Source organism: Podarcis tiliguerta (assembly GCF_965153285.1).
Source record: "Podarcis tiliguerta genome assembly, chromosome: 4".
NCBI lineage: Eukaryota > Metazoa > Chordata > Lepidosauria > Squamata > Lacertidae > Podarcis > Podarcis tiliguerta.
In genome coordinates, this window is record NC_139537.1 from 99,332,982 (window position 1) to 99,345,576 (window position 12,595).

At 41.2% G+C, this 12,595-nt stretch overlaps 1 long non-coding RNA gene across 1 annotated transcript; it reads right to left on the bottom strand.

Moving 5' to 3' along the window:
* Nucleotides 1-2,414: 2,414 nt before the first annotated feature.
* LOC310675399 lies at nt 2,415-12,115 on the bottom strand. The gene is made up of 5 exons (XR_014510107.1): nt 10,609-12,115; nt 7,948-7,979; nt 4,959-5,039; nt 3,855-3,933; nt 2,415-2,707 (listed from the first exon to the last, which is right to left on the bottom strand). It is a non-coding gene; the product is annotated as an uncharacterized lncRNA (long non-coding RNA).
* Between the last annotated feature and the right edge of the window lie 480 nt (nt 12,116-12,595).

Below are 12,595 nucleotides of genomic sequence, written 5' to 3' on the forward strand. Positions count from 1 at the left end.
TACCTTGATTTCAGCAAGGCATTTGACAAGGTGCCCCATGATATTCTTGTAAAGAAGCTGGTAAAATGCGGTCTTGACTATGCTACCACTCAGTGGATTTGTAACTGGCTGACTGACCAGACCCAAAGGGTGCTCATCAATGGTTCCTCTTCATCCTGGAGAAGAGTGACTAGTGGGGTGCCACAGGGTTCTGTCTTGGGCCCGGTCTTATTCAACATCTTTATCAACGACTTGGATGATGGACTCAAGGGCATCCTGATCAAATTTGCAGATGACACCAAACTGGGAGGGGTGGCTAACACCCCAGAAGACAGGATCACACTTCAAAACGACCTTGACAGATTAGAAAACTGGGCCAAAACAAACAAGATGAATTTTAACAGGGAGAAATGTAAAGTATTGCACTTGGGCAAAAAAAATGAGAGGCACAAATACAAGATGGGTGACACCTGGCTTGAGAGCAGTACATGTGAAAAGGATCTAGGAGTCTTGGTTGACCACAAACTTAACATGAGCCAACAGTGTGACGCGGCAGCTAAAAAAGCCAATGCAATTCTGGGCTGCATCAATAGGAGTATAGCATCTAGATCAAGGGAAGTTATCGTGCCACTGTATTCTGCTCTGGTCAGACCTCACCTGGAGTACTGTGTCCAGTTCTGGGCACCACAGTTCAAGAAGGACACTGACAAACTAGAACGTGTACAGAGGAGGGCAACCAAAATGGTCAAAGGCCTGGAAACAATGCCTTATGAGGATCGGCTAAGGGAGCTGGGCATGTTTAGCCTGGAGAAAAGGAGGTTAAGGGGTGATATGATAGCCATGTTCAAATATATAAAAGGATGTCACATAGAGGAGGGAGAAAGGTTGTTTTCTGCTGCTCCAGAGAAGCGGACACGGAGCAATGGATCCAAACTACAAGAAAGAAGATTCCACCTAAACATTAGGAAGAACTTCCTGACAGTAAGAGCTGTTCGACAGTGGAATTTGCTGCCAAGGAGTGTGGTGGAGTCTCCTTCTTTGGAGGTCTTTAAGCAGAGGCTTGACAACCATATGTCAGGAGTGCTCTGATGGTGTTTCCTGCTTGGCAGGGGGTTGGACTCGATGACCCTTGTGGTCTCTTCCAACTCTATGATTCTATGATTCTAAGTCCACTTTTTGCTTACATCCTGTCCATCCCCTGGATGTGGATCTTCTTGGATTCATTTTTAGGGTTAGAAATATGTAGACAGGGCTATATCTTTGCAAAGGTATTCCATCTCTTGCTTTGTTTTTGAGGAATGTAGCTCCTAGCAGTCTAGTCTAGATGCAAATTTGTGAATATCTGTTATATTCAACTTCAAATGAGACCAGAATCAGATTTCTCCCTCATCTCTAGTTCTGCACTAGGAGCATGCATACCTTTTCATAATATACAGGCATATTTTCCTCTTTGCATAATATATAGAACTGTCAGGAAAGCAAATGTGAGCATCTTGTCTGGACCTCAAGTAAAGAGACGTCACACAACAAACTGTTGTGTCTGCAACGGGGTGGGGAAAAGATAGTTTGAGATCTACTAAAAGATCTCTGGGTACCTTGCAGGCAAAAGTTTCTAACTTGTTTAGATTGTTTAATAATAGCAACAACAACAACAACAACAACAAAAATTCACCTAAATTAAGGCTGCTGAAATGAAGAACACTGACCAGGAGCGGACTTTTGTGTGGAAAGATTTTGAACTTAGATCAGCTCTTGTTCTGAAAACAAATTCTTAAACTCAGAATTTGCTCAGAGGCATCCTGTTCTTTAATCCTATCTTTTGCTCTGGGTGGTAGATCTTGGGGTTCTAGTGGAAAAAAGGAGACCCAAAAGGTCTAGGGGGTGCAAAGTAAGCTTTCCATAATGACATGTTATCACTATAGTAGAACCAAGAAATTTCCCTCAGTGGTGTTGAGTTTCAAGAAAGGCGTAGGTAAGATCTGAAAGATGGAACAGGCGGTAGATTTTCAAATCAGTTCCCTAATGGATGCTTGTACTGGCATATTTCCGCTTTTCATATCCAGGCTTTGATGCCTACATCAAAGGAAAGAGGCTTACAGAAGAAACACATCCATGAAATTCCCTTTTACCTGGTTACATTTGAATTGCTGAAGAAACTTGCAGCCATTCTACATAATATTCTGAATGAGTGCTTGGCTACATGTTGCACCAGTCTTCTCCAGCCTTTTGATATTTTGGACTGTAACTCCCATCATCTCTGCCCTTTGGCCACATTGTCCAGGACTGATGGGAGGGCACCAGGTTGGAGAACACTGTGCTAGGAATTCTGAAGCTTCCCAGGGAGATGCTGGGCAAGGCAAGAGAATGGATGGAGAAAGGTGGCCAGCAGGCGCACGAGTCTCTCCAGATTTTTTCTTCTTCTCTCTCTCTCTCTCTCTCTCTCTCTGTGTGTGTGTGTTTCTGGAGAATATCTCAAAATTCTCAACAGATGCGGCCACTCTTCACGTGAGAGCTCTAATCTTTAGTCAGGATCTCAGGGTAGACTGAGGTAATAGAATTCTGGACTGTACTACCTGAGACTATATGTAGAAGACTGTAATTTTTATCTCCATGGTGGTGGTTTGTTGTTGTTGTTGTTGTTGTTGTTGTTGTTGTTGTTGTTGTTGTTGTTGTTTTTAACCCAACAGGCTTCTCTCATGTGCAGTTTTGCTATTTGAAGGTGCTTCTCCTGTAGGGAAATACTAAAAAATATGGCAACCACATGCAATCTGAAGTATCACAATCATGAACTTTACTACCTCATAGTATTGCATTCTGCATAATTCAGACGTTACCCACATTAACTCACAAGCACAGATAATATACAATATGAAAAAAGACACTACTTGCTTTTATATATTTATATATTTACAGCTAACCACTGTCCTTTAGTGAGTGACTTGAATGGCTTTGTCCCCTCCCCTCCCCTCCCCCACACCATTTCTGAATTACTTTTTTGCCCTTGCCAACCTTTTTGTGATTCTTTCCATGGCAAGTGACATTGGCTTTGACTGTCCTTTAAATACCCTGACTTGAAGTCTGCCTGTTCCCAGAGATTTGCTGCTTTCAAGTCTTCCCAATTAACTTAATCCCTCTGCCACACAGATCCTGCAGTCATCCAGGATAAAAATATATTTACTGTCGATGCCACGAGTAATCTGTTAGTGTGTTCCCTTGTAAATAAACTTAGAAGCATTCCATAGATAGGCTGGTTACAGCTTTGTGTTTGCATTTCATAATTCATTCCATGCTGTTGTTTGAAAAATCTCCCCAATGACTGATTTATTGTTTTGTTGATCCTGATAATGCAGTGTTGGCCTATTCATTGTATTAGTGTCATTTCCAATGTTTCCAGTGTTTTCTACTGGATACCCTAACAGTCCTTCCCTCTGGCTTCCATGGTTCAGCATTCCCTGAACTGCATTTTCGCCTATTCTCTTAGATTGTGGCTTTCTTAAGGTAAACAAGCAAATACAGTGTACAGTGTTTCTCAAGGTGCATTTAATGCTCACTAGGAAAATAAAATGGGAGGCTTCAGACATCGTATACTAGAGTGTAGCTTATATGTCACCAAAAGCTAGAAATGTAGAGTTCAATTTCTACAGTGACTTTCTCTGTGGCTTTGGGCAAGGTCTTTCATTCTGTTTACCAGTAAATCCCCCTATATTTTTGATTGTACACGTTCATGAGCTGTCATTAATAACTTTGCAAACAAGAGCTATATAATTCATTATGATTTTATAAATGACAGGCACAATTCAAAGAGCTACTTTTGGTAAACCCATGGGGATTGCTCCACTCAGCTCGATTTTTTATTGTATTTTGGAGCAGCATACTTCTCCATGGTGTAATCTGCACAGGAGATTCTCATTCAGTTCAGAAGTGGTTTGTCTTCAAGCCTGGAGAAAGCAGGGGCTTCAGTTGGGGAGAAAAAGTCAAAAGCACTTTATTGTCAACAGAACTGGTCTTTTAGTACTCCTTTTAGCAGGTGTGTAAGTGTATTTAGGACTGCAGTCAAAGGTATGCTTACAGTGGATTAAACATCTTTGCATAGAATTGAGCTTCTGAGTTTCACAAACTCATGGTTCACCCAACTTACCTTTGCTCTGAGTGCTCCCCTCCCCCGGGATTTTCACTCACTACCACTGAATCAGAGCAAACAGCAATCTGTGGAACACCCAAATTGCCATTTGTTCCGAGTTTGTGCTTCCCAGGGGTGGGGATAGGGGGAAGTGCTTTGACACAAACTGGAAAGTGTGAGCCTGTGCCTAGAAATTAAAGGGCAAAAAGTGACAATGAGACCCGAGCTTCATTATTTTGCTCTGTTGAGCTCAGTAAAGCAATAAGGTTTCTCCAAGAAATGTGAGGAATTACCGGTACATGACAGAGAAACCAAAGGCATAATTTCCACTAAATGTTTATCTTAAAGTGAAATATCAAGTAAATGTAAGGCTTCCTCCTTGCATGCAATATCTTAGGATTTCAAAGGAAGATGAAGGAATTTTAATAAGCTTAGTAGAATTTCTATGGTAGCTCAGTTTCACTTGAGTGTCTAGTATGGCCTAAAGAGAAATGGCAAGAAAATACTCAAGTAAAAAAATCTGAGAAACTCTGAAGAACTCAAAAAGAGTTTCAGAAAGACTACAACTGACACTTGTTGTTCTGGGTCAGCCCTATTTTCGCTTCATTATTCTTTTTGTAAAGAAAAACAAAAAACAAAAGGTAAAACCAAAGAACTGAAGAGAAAATTAAAGCAATAATTGCTAGATTAAAACTGAATGAGTTGATGAGACAGAACCATTTATAAACCCATAAATGATTCAAGTGTTAAAAACATAAATTTAAATACAATGATATTCTGTAGTATGATTGCTTGGGTAACCTTGAATCAGGGATGTAAGCAGTGCTATTTTTCTAGAAAAAGAGGTGCTGGAACTCACCACGAAGGCCTCCCTTGTTCTCTTATAATGGCAGTAGCCCCCACCTGAGAGGGGCCAGAACTGAGTTCCAGCAAATTCCAGCTGAAAAAAAACGTCCTGGATGTAAGTTTAAGGTGGCACAAGATTTGGGGTCACAAGAACGATAAGAGTAGATCACCTGAGTTCGGGAGAAAACTTCTGTCCCAAACTAGGTATCAGCAGAGCAGGAGAAATCAATGAATTATATTTAGCAGAAGATATATTATGTGACTTAGCTTCTACAATTAAAAAACACACAATTAGAACCATTTTTCATGACACTCAGTATCTGTCATGATAATGAACATGTGCTTTGATTATGACAGGTTGCATATTCTGGCTTGTCTGCAGGCAGCTTATGCTATCATGTGTCAAAAAGACAAAAAAACCCCTCTAAATTTAAGCTGCAGGAAAAAACTTGTAATATAATTGACACACAAGCCCTCACATAATGCACATATAAACATGTTTTTATTGCAACACCCCAGGTTCATAGCATGGATTATTGTCCTCACCCCTACCTAATCACCAACCACTCACTGTCTACTACATGTTGTAGATGCTAATACACAACCTGCTGCGTTCATGTACTCTACGATAGCAATTGCCAGTCTTTCACTGATGTAAAAAGCCATAGTTATTTGTTGCTGTCAAAGATGTACCAAAACTATATAAATATCCTAAAAGATGTTATCAACGGTTCACAGTAGCTGCAGTGTGCGAAATTGCATGCTGTGCTGGCATGATGTCACAATGTCCGCATGCACACATTTGCATGCTCATGCACTGCAGATGAGGGGTCTTCTTCTGCCTCTACTCCAATGATTAAGTTCTGTTTGGGGGGGGGGATGCTGAACGACAGCCCTAGCATCTTATACTAAACATTTTTAACAGGATAGGACCAAAAGGCAAATATATAAATACATAGAATATGAAGTCAGTCTTAAGGAAGAGTGATTTACTAGGCATGGACCTAAAAAATCTGTAAATATTTGTCACAGCTTTTCACAGCTAGATAGTACATCCATTTTTGACAGATGGATTATGAATTACTTCAGCAGCAAGTACAGTGGTACCTTGGGTTACAACCATAATCTGTTCCAGAGGTCCGTTTGTAAACCAAAACAGGTTGTAACCTAAGGCGTACTTTTGCCAATGGGGCCTCCAAATATTTTTTGTTCATAATCCATAAAATAAAATAAAATAAAATATGGGTTGTAATCCAAAATAAAGTTTTCAAACCGGGACACGCAATTCCAGGTTTGACGTGTTTGTAATCCAAGACGTATGCAAACCAGACTGTTTGCAAACCAAGGTACCACTGTAGTGGTTTGAGTAGCGTCGCTCTTTTTACAGCTATACAGTGTCACCTCTTGCCAGCTTGAACCATCCTCTACCGCCATTCCATGCCCAATGTGCAAAGGGAACTGCTTCACCCAACAATCCATTCTCTGGCAGGACCATCAGAGCAGCCTTATTGGTGAGCGTTGGGCACATGTGGATCAGCATTCCCCTCTAAATTCCTCAATTGCTGGGAGGCCTTCGCAATTAGGGTTGCCATATTTCAAGAGGTAAAAATCTGGACAAAAAGGGTGTTGAGCTTCTGATAGCCCAAGCCACCCAAGCCCAAGCCACCCAAGCCAGAGACAGAGCCCACAAATATTTTTTTAACCCAAAATCCAGGACATTTGCTTTAAAATGTAGAATTCCCCATGAATGGGCATGTAGGGCCGCCTAAAGAAGACATGTCCAAGAATTCCCGGATTCATGTCAACCCTATCTCAATGTCTTTTCCTTCCTTCCTTTATGTTTGAATATTGACTCTAACTGAATCTAAAACAATATTTTCAAGCTGAAATTGTTGGGTTGGGTTTAGTGTCAAAAGGTGTTTTTCTTAAAAAAAAATCCCTTTTCCTTTTAAATAATTTCTATATGGGTGATGTAAATAACAGAAAAATAATAAAAATTAAAAGTTTTACATAAATGCATTTAACAGAAATACAGAAAATATTAGGGACACGGGTGGCTCTGTGGCTAAACCACAGAGCCTAGGACTTGCCGATCAGAAGGTCAGCGGTTTGAATCCCTGCAATGGGGTGAGTTCCAGTTGCTCGGTCCCTGCTCCTGCCCACCTAGCAGTTCGAAAGCACGTCAAAGTGCAAGTAGAGAAATAGGTACCGCTCCGGCGGGAAGGTAAACGGCATTTCCGTGGGCTGCTCTGGTTCACCAGAAGCAGCTTAGTTCTGCTGGCCACATGACCCAGAAGCTGTACTCCGGCTCCCTCGGCCAATAAAGCGAGATGAGCGCCGCAACCCCAGAGTCGTCTGTGACTGGACTTAACGGTCAGGGGTACCTTTACCCTTTTTACAGAAAATATTATATTGTCTATCAATTTAAAATACTATAGAGTAAACTAATGAACCTAGTGATCTAATAACTTCCCCAAACTTTTCATTCCAAAAGGCAATAAAATCACAAATTTCCCCAATAAATCTGTTTCCACATCTTATATTTTCTCTCACACAGTTATGTATGTTTATACAAAACTGATGGATCCCATATTCTATAGAACCACTAAGAAAAGAGAGTAGGCATAGTTACCCCCAAAACAAAATATTTAGACATTTTAGCTGATGTTCAAAATATTGTAACCATTTCTTTATTCCCTTCCTCCACATACCCTTCTAAATAATTCAAAAGTGTGATTACTGGATTTTTATTTAGCACTATTCTAGTGAGATTTAATCACCATCAGAATGAACTTTATTACCAGTATCAACTACTGCTGTTATTTTTATTATTGCTGACAAAATCCAATGCGGCATTCTTCAAACGTGGGTCCCCAGGTACTGTTGGTCTAATTTACTGGTTACATGACGTCAAACAAAATAAATGTAAAATCCAAGTAGGAAATCTAATTTTGTCAATGTACACTATTTAAAGAAGGCATTTATTTATTTATTTATTTTACAAGCAACAGTTGTCAGCTAATAAAAATCCAATCTGTAGCAACAGACAAGTCAAGAATTATGTTAGAGCCTTCTATTACAAAAGGGAATCAATGGAAGACATTGGATTCTTCTTTGGTCTTTGCATCTTTTTAAAAATATTCAAGGGAAACTGTGAGTACATGGAAATTGGGAAACTCTTTTTCTGAGTTTATATAAACTGGTATAAGTTGAGCAAAGCTGTTCACACTGCAGTGAAAGGGAATGTGCCAAACTGAATTCAAAGATATTGAATAAAGCCCTGTGTGATGTAGTGTTGAATAAATTCCCTAGGAAAATAGATCACAGCTGGATCTTCATGACCTGGGCTAATTTGCCACTTCTGCTACGGCGTCATTTTGTGGCCTTGGGCAAGTCATTACTTTTCAAAATCAATTCCCCATCTTTACAGGAGGATTAATAGTGCCTCTACTCACAAACATATTATGAGAACAGACAAAACAAGAGGTGTAAAATACATTCTAAAGTTAAATTCATATAGGTAAGTCATGAATAGCAGAGCTGAAATGGATAATCAAAATTTTTTAAATTTATTATAGCTTCAATCTTTGCCATTTACATTTCATATTTGAAATATGAAATGTTTACTTCACAATGATTTTGCTTGGTTACAGGAATAAATGGTCCCTAAATGGGACAGAGACATCTATGTATAGTTTACAACAAGGAAACAACTATCCTATCCGCCCAACAACTATCCTATCCGCCCAATCAAGTACAGATTGATGACTAGAGAAAAGGGTTGTCAAGTCAGGAGTATTCCAGACCCTGAGATTTCAGGGCCCAAACCTGAGGGAGTCCCCTGGCGACATCATGGTGATGTCATGGATTTCACAGGGGCATGACATCAAATGACACATTAAACTTTAACTACAGTCACTGTGAACATGTCATTCAAATAAAAAACATGAAGTCTAACAAATGAGCAAATATGTCACTGGTTGGAAATTTAGATAGAAACCTTAACTATAAGTGGTATTCCTCAGTTTGTTGTGAACTGCACTTTTGAACAGCCAGTGTTAATGATGCAATCCAATTATTCACATGTCACATGAAAGAGGGAATAAGCTTGTTTTCTCCTGCTCTGGAGGGTGGGACTTGAACTAATGGCTTCAAGTTACAAGAAAGAAGAAGAAGAAGAAGAGTTTGGATTTGATATCCCGCCTTTCACTCCCCTTCAGGAGTCTCAAAGCGGCTAACATTCTCCTTTCCCTTCCTCCCCCACAACAAACACTCTGTGAGGTGAGTGGGGCTGAGAGACTTCAGAGAAGTGTGACTGGCCCAAGGTCTCCCAGCAGCTGCATGTGGAGGAGCGGGGAAGCGAACCCGGTTCCCCAGATTATGAGACTACCGCTCTTAACCACTACACCACACTGAAAGAAGATTCTGACTAAATATCAAGAAGAACTTTCTGACAGAAAGTGCTCCCTTGGAAGGTTCTAAGGTATGATTCTAAGGTGGTGGACTCTCCTTCCTTGGAGGTTTTTCGGCAGAGGTTGGATAGCCATCTGTCATGGATCATAGAATCATAGAATCATAGAGTTGGAAGAGACCACAAGGGCCATCGAGTCCAACCCCCTGCCCAGCAGGAAACACCATCAGAGCACTCCTGACATATGGTTGTCAAGCCTCTGCTTAAAGACCTCCAAAGAAGGAGACTCCACCACACTCCTTGGCAGCAAATTCCACTGTCAAACAGCTCTTACTGTCAGGAAGTTCTTCCTAATGTTTAGGTGGAATCTTCTTTCTTGTAGTTTGGATCCATTGCTCCGTGTCCGCTTCTCTGGAGCAGCAGAAAACAACCTTTCTCCTTCCTCTATGTGACATCCTTTTATATATTTGAACATGGCTATCATATCACCCCTTAACCTCCTCTTCTCCAGGCTAAACATGCCCAGCTCCCTTAGCCGTTCCTCATAAGGCATCGTTTCCAGGCCTTTGACCATTTTGGTTGCCCTCCTCTGGACACGTTCCAGTTTGTCAGTGTCCTTCTTGAACTGTGGTGCCCAGAACTGGACACAGTACTCCAGGTGAGGTCTGCTGCTTTAGCTGAGATTCCTGCATTGCAGGGGGTTAGACTAGATGACCCTCAGGGTCACTTCCAATTCTACAGATCTATGATTCTTTGATTCCATAGTTGCCAGTCAGTACTGTATGCATTTATAAATGCCTTCTGATTTCATTGTCTATACCACCACCAATGCTTATACCATTATACATATTGTTATTCGGATGTGAGGACGATCTGGCTGCGACATCTGTCACCCCATTGATTGCCAGGGTTGATTCGGCTGATTTGGCTGGCTAGGCGGGTGTCCCCTTCCTCCCTCACCGCTCCGTGTGCATCCCTCCCGAAGCTGCGCGCTCGGTGGAAGAGGACGTCCATCCCAGATAGAAGGAGTGTACCGTTCTTCGGTCAAGGGTATATTGTTATTCTTTACTAAAAACAAGATAACAGGGGGAAAACAGGGGAAAACAAGAAAAGACAAGTGTTCATAGGAACACATAATGTTAACATGATCAGCTGTGCAGGTCTACCTGTCTGGCACATAAACAAACCTGGTAGAAGAGGAAATGAAGAGCAGAAGTGTTAGCTAGTTTTGATAAAAAAATATGTGTCTTACACAAACAGTCTTTTTACTTGTCAAGCTGGCAACATTTGAAGTATAATTTACAAACCCTTCCAGACAGTGTCTGCATGAAGTCCCCACACCTCTCACCTTCACAGTCAAGGCAGAACTAACAGAAGTAACAAGCAACTCCCAACTGCCAATTTCCAACTGCCAGTTGTCAACTATCACCTCCGTTCTCCAGTACCACCTATTCTTTACGAAATACAAACATAATGGATATGCTTTACAAATACTGACATTTAAGGCAGCACAACTGCTCCCCCCCCCCAAACTGGGCTCTGAGCCAAAGGGAGTGGCACACGGTGCCACAGCTGTGATGTAGTTAATTCAGAACAATAGGAGGTGTGAGGCAAGGGGGGTGGGTGCCTAATGTTGGCCTTGCACAGGGCACCACAGAAGTTTGAAAGGCCAAAGTCCACCCCCTTTCATAGCATTTGCTTTAAACAGAAACATACACACAGTTTATTCCTTGTGTTTTAAGACAAGGGATGTGGTGAGAGTTGAAAACTGCAAGGATCCTCATTTCACACCAAAAACAGACCTTTCCAAACTTCTACTTTACATACACACACAATTAATTCCCCAAACTCTGTGTTTAAGGGTGGAGCCAAAAATATCACTCAGCCAGCAGAAGCTCTTTTCTGAATCTATATTACATTATTTTCAATCCAGAATTTCATTTAGAAAAAAAAGAATCTCTTCCCTTCCACCACTCCATTCTTTTCCATACCAAAAGTGATTTCCTATGCACATCCCTATAGTTCTCAAGTGGATTATTTCTGGGGGAGCAGTAGGGCAGCTATCCTGGAAGTGGAGGGAGAAAACTCAGGAATGGGGTTCAGAATTTCCAGCATTTTATTTTCTTCTACCTCCAAGGCAGCCCCTGACCTGCCAGCTCTGCCCTGAGTGATCCATCTAGTCTCAACTTCAAATGAAAATATATAACAACTATCTCATTCAGACCAGCCCCTCCAGTCTTCTCTCCTACTCTCAGCACTCCATTTTCCCTTGGTAAATTTTTGTCCTTGCCTCCTTGGATTCACTCAAGAGGACCAAAAGGCCTCCAGGAGCTGTTGTGGACAGCAAAGGTAGCAGTGCTCAATTCTTCCTCCTCCTCTTTGCATGGTGCCCTTGCTTCTGCAGCCCTACCCCTTGCGCCAGGTGCACATGTGCACTCATAGCCCTCTTCTTCTACAATGTCTATGTAGCATGAGAACTCCCAGCAACTTGACCAGCCAGCTTTCCCTTGCCAACAGCTGCTGACCATACCCACTCAGGCACTGGGACACCCACAGAGTTGCATTCCAGTACTTCCAACCTACCTAAAAATTCCTGTAACAAAACAAAAAAACAGGCATCATATCAGTCATAGCCTTAGGTTTCTCTAGAGCAGAGGAAGAAGACGAAGCTGGACGCAAATTAGAGCCAACCTCAAGTGTGGAACACACAACCAAAAGGCATTCCTCTAGTCTCCCTTTGGGCCCAACCAAAGCTTCAACTGCTTATTTTGAAAACAGAACCAGGAAATAGTTGAGTACTTCTTTTGCAGTTTATAGGAAACTTTTAATCTGTGAAAGTGGCAATAACAGATCTATCCAAAGTATGTACTTTACAAATAAATTCTGTTGAGCTCAGTGGAAACTATTCTCAGGTACAAGTGCATTTTAAAAAACCACCTGACCATTTCAGGCTAATCAGGATCCAGCACAGGATATCCACTCATGTGCATGTGAAAGATTATTTTCCTGTTCAGCTGTGCCCCCTTGTTAGTCCATCTAGATATGACAATTAATTTCTTTCTGAGCAGCACAGGCTAGAATTTGTCTTGGTATTCTTTTTATATTTTCAATTTAGTGTGTATTGATTTCTCTTGTCGCTTTCTCTTTCTACTGTTCTATTTTTAGCTTAGTCTCACAAAGATTATGACCCCTAAGATTATCACCTATTCTATTAGCTCATCCTGAGCAAATGGACAGTC